The 4764-nt window shown below is 34.6% G+C and overlaps 1 protein-coding gene across 1 annotated transcript in view; it reads right to left on the bottom strand.

Annotated features, from left to right (window-relative positions):
• Positions 1 to 4764, bottom strand: part of LOC101585557 (probable C-mannosyltransferase DPY19L2) — a 131562-nt gene that overhangs the window by 41620 nt on the left and 85178 nt on the right. The gene's annotated exons all lie outside the window — the stretch shown is intronic.

Below are 4764 nucleotides of genomic sequence, written 5' to 3'. Positions count from 1 at the left end.
GTAGTACCCTAAAAAAGGAAACTGAAGAGGAATAACAAAATTGAATGACATCCCTTGCTCTTGGATAGGAAAAACCAAGAGTGAAAATAGACATTCTCCCACAATTTTTATACAGATTGAATGCAATCCCAACCAAAATACCATTACCATGTCTCAAGGACCTAGAGAAAACATTCATGAAATCCATTTGGAACCAGAAAAGACCTAGAAGAGCAAAAGAAATTCTGAGCAATGAAAGCGAATCAGGGGGAATCCCAATCCTTGACTTGAAATTATTCTACAAAGCCACTGTGATAAAATCAGGAATGGTATTGGCAAAAACACAGACCTGAGGATCAATAAAACAGAAGATGCAGAAACATTCCCAAACACACTCAGATACCTTATCTTTGACAAACAGGTTCACTGGAACAGAATAGTCTCTTTAGTAAATGGTGCTAGAAAACCTAGCTTTCCATATGCCCAAGAAGAAAAATAGATCCATATATATCACTGTGCACTAAATTAAAGTCAAAATGCATCAGAGATCTAAATATTAATTTAGAAACTACAAAAGTTACATGTTTTGTTATATAGGTCTTGCTTTATCTTGGTCTTAACCATCCAGCAGAAAAGTATAAAAATGAGGTATAAAAAGTAAAGCCATATTAATATGCTGAGCTGTAAAATACTCAAGTCAACAACTTCTGACATTGCCAGTCATGCGGATAACCCACTAGTATTATGGACTACTGAACTATGTTGGATTACTTTGCTAAATTCATACACCTACAATATTTAAATGGCAATGGACTACCCATCTCTGACAAAAGTAAACAAAAAAGGGGGGTATAAATGAAGGCCCATTTTGTAGTGAAAAAACCTTATATATATACAAAATAGTTAGCATTGATATACAGCTAGTTTCTCTTAAATGAGAAGTTTTGAACTAATAGTGTTTAGACAAGATATCATGTCTGCATCTTGTACGATGAATAACTACTACAAAGACAACAATATGCAATGTATTAATTATTGTAACTGTCCTAGTAACCCATTTTGAAACTGTCTCATTGTTACTTCTTTCTCAATAAAATTAATAAAAAAGTAGAAACTAAATTTACTGGAAAAGAAACTAGTTAGAAATCTCAAAGACATATATATATAGGCAGAGACATTATGAACAAAACCAAGACCTCAAGGGAAAATTACAAAGAATCAACAACTGAGATTTCATCATATTAAAAAGACTTCACACCAAAGAAATCACCAATATAGTGAAAAGACAATCCACAGAGTGAGAAATAATTATAGCCAGTTGTTCCACAGACAAATGACTTATATGTAGAATAGAGAACTGAAAAAAATCAGACCCTTGAAATTCAAAGACCCAATCCAAAAATGGGCATCTGAGATGAATACGCACATCTCAGAAGAAGAGATATAAATGGAAAATAAATATATGAAAAAATGTTCACCATCATTGGTCATTCAAGAGATGCAAATTAAAACAATGCTGAGATTCCATTTTATCCCTGAAAGAATGGCTATCATCTAGAGATCAACTAATATCAAATGCTGGAGGGGATGTGAGAAAAAAGAATCCTTCTTCACTATTTTTGGGAGTCTAGACTGGTGCGACCACTATGGAAATCAGTGTGGAAATTCCTTAAAAACTAGGTTTAGAGGTCCCATTTGAATCAGCTTTTCCCCTTCTGGGTACCTTCCCAGGAGAAATGAAAACATACCACAGTGATATATGTGCACCATGTTCATGGTGGCACAATTTGTTGTAGCTAAATCTTGGAAACAACCCAGATGCCCATCAACTGAGGAATGGATTTTTTAACAGATGTGATTTTTAATATAATGGAGTACTACTCAGCCACAAAGAAGGATGAAGTGTAGACTTACAGATAAATGAATGTACCTTGAGATCACATTCCTAAGTGAAATAAATCAGATTCACATATGTAAACATGGTATTTTCTCACTAATGTGAGAAAATGAGCAAATAACTAATATTCAAAATATACGATTGATATGGTGAATTGGGAAGAAACTGATCAAAAGAAAAGATAAGCTGATGGGGGAAAGAGGTAAGAAAGAAAGTGGAAAAGGAAAAAAAATATGTACACCCAAGGTAGTTAGGATAGTTATACAGCTAGTTTTTCTTCATTCATGAAGAAGAAAATTTTATGTTAATATTGTATAGACAAGCTAACATGTCTTGCACTCTGAATCACTACTAAAAAAACAACAGTACACAATGTATCAACTACTGTAACTATCCCACTAGTTATTTTCAAACTCAGTTTCATTGTTATGCCTATCTTTTTTTTCTTTTTTAAAATAAAATTAAAAATAACACCCAGCCATGAGAGTCTAAGAACATAGAAGAAAAAGAGAGAACATGATAAAAACAATAATAAAAGTCAGAGGAAGAAAGGCCGAAGCCAAAGAATATGAGAAAAAAAATTCCCAAAGCTGAAGAATGTTTTAAATGCCAAATCAAAATATGAGTAATAAGGCACACATGCATGTGCATGTACACACACACACACACACACACACACACACACACACACGTCTAAAATGCTAAGTAAAGCTCAGACACCTGCACTAAACAATCTATCAATTAAATAGAAAGGCAAATGAACTTTTCAGATAAGAAAGCAATCAGAAAAAACGCCATCTCTATACTCTTTAAAAGTATCATTTGGGTACACCCCTATGCATTTAGGGAGGGTAAAGCAGGAGATACAAGAAACGTCAAGAACAAGTGAATCATACATTTGAAGTCCACAGATGCTGGCGTTTTCAATGTAAATGTTCAGAGACTTCTTAAAACAGATATTATAGCAATCTGAAGTAAACTTTGAGCTGCTTCAGTTTAACAAGGGTGATGCAGCAGTGTTGTCAGGAAGAAAGAAAATGTAGTAGCTCAGCTGTGAAGCAGCAAGGGCCTGAAGCCGGTGTGAATCCCAGCTCTGCTGCTGTCTCTGTGCTTGCAAGTGTGACTATGTGTAGGTGAAAGGCTTAGTGCCCAGGGTGGCACCCTTGAGAACTGGTGTCTAGCAGGAGCACTCTAGATCATTGAGGGATGGGCTCTCAGAAGGTAGCTCTCCTGGGGCTATGGAGTAGCTTTCATGAAAGCACTACTAGAAAAGCCTCAGTCAGTCAGTCAGTCTGTCAGTCTGTCTGTCTGTCTGTCTGTCTGTCTGTCTGTCTGTCTGTCTGTCTCTCCCCCCTTTCCCTCTCTCCCTCTTATTAATTACAGGCTTCGGTGAGAGCATCTTCTCAATACCCCCACCACTGCCATGATGTGCTGCCCTATGTAGAGGTCAAAACACTGCTACACCCAATCTTGGACTTTGAACAAAACTGAGTTGAATAAACATTTTCCCTTTATAAAGTTAGCTGCCTCTGGTATTTCATTGGAGTAAGAGGTGCCTTTAATGAAATTACATGCTTCCTGATGCTGCAGTTTTCTCATCTGTAAATAAGGGAATGATAATGGACTCCTCTCTTTCAGAGTGGTGGAAGGATTTATTGAATTAATACAGGAAAGAAATTTAACAGATCACTGGACACAGAGTAAATAACCAATAACTATTAGCTCTTGTCACTGGTTGTAGATGTTATTGGTACCAATTAACTTAGATGAAATTGCCAATAAATTTAATGTGGGATATACATAACAAGGAAGTAAGAAAATGTGAAGAAAATGATTTTGAGAAGCTCAATGAATGGAAGACATAAAACCAGATTGCAGGAGCAAATCCAAACAGTTCACAGTGGATGGAGTGCAGGATAAGTTCACCAATTTAAAACTGAGTGTTTGGGGAATTAAACTTGAAAAAAGAATAGTCCCATAAGGAGACAACATAAGCCAAAATGCCACAGAAAGGCTGAAAAATACAAAATAAAGGTATAGAGGACAAATATTATAAAAATGTGATTGTGGCAATATGAACTTTCTATAAGGGAGAATTCAAAGCGAAAAGAAAACAAAGGTGATTCTAATATTCAAGAGCACAATCTTATAACAATCATGAAAGAAGCAAGAGCATTACCTAAAGCAAACACTACGGGAAAATATATTCTTCATTTGATATATGAAGACAACATTTGGAGGAAAGTAAGACACCAAGCAGTAAAAAGAATAGGTATGGTAGAGCATTTGGCGCATTGGTATTAACTACATGATATGACATATAACTTCAAACTCCCCCAGTAAAACTTCATTTTTTCAAATTCTATATGACATTCAAAAACTGAACATTAATGTCAATGAACAGCAAATAAATCATACAAGAAAAACACAAAAGAAATCAATTAGTTGGAAGTGCTACTAAAGGAGAAAAGTTAGTCTTCAGCATATGGTGTTAGAAAATTAAATGGTAAAACTGGACACCATACATAAAAAATTACCTCAAATTAAGACTAAGACATGAAACTGTAAAATTTCTAGAAGAAAATGTGCCAGAAAACTTTCAGGACATTATTATTGATGATATTTTCTTAGATATGCCACCAAAAACACAAATGACAGCAGCCAAGATAGATAAATAGTAACTAAATCAACTTAAAAAGCCTTCTTAAAAAGTAAAAAAGAAATATCACCAGAAGAGTTATTATAAGATTCAAAATTTCATGGACAAAGACTTATAAAATGGGCTACTTTTTTAATCTATCAGAGAATGTTAAAAGTTTTAAAGCAATAGTGCATATTTAGAGAATTATAGAATGGTGTACATTTACAAAATCATAGACTGTTCATAC

Source organism: Octodon degus, unplaced genomic scaffold (genome assembly GCF_000260255.1).
Source record: "Octodon degus isolate 3935 unplaced genomic scaffold, OctDeg1.0 scaffold00031, whole genome shotgun sequence".
In the NCBI taxonomy this organism is placed as follows: Eukaryota; Metazoa; Chordata; class Mammalia; order Rodentia; family Octodontidae; genus Octodon; species Octodon degus.
This window is presented reverse-complemented; position numbering and strand designations above follow the sequence as displayed.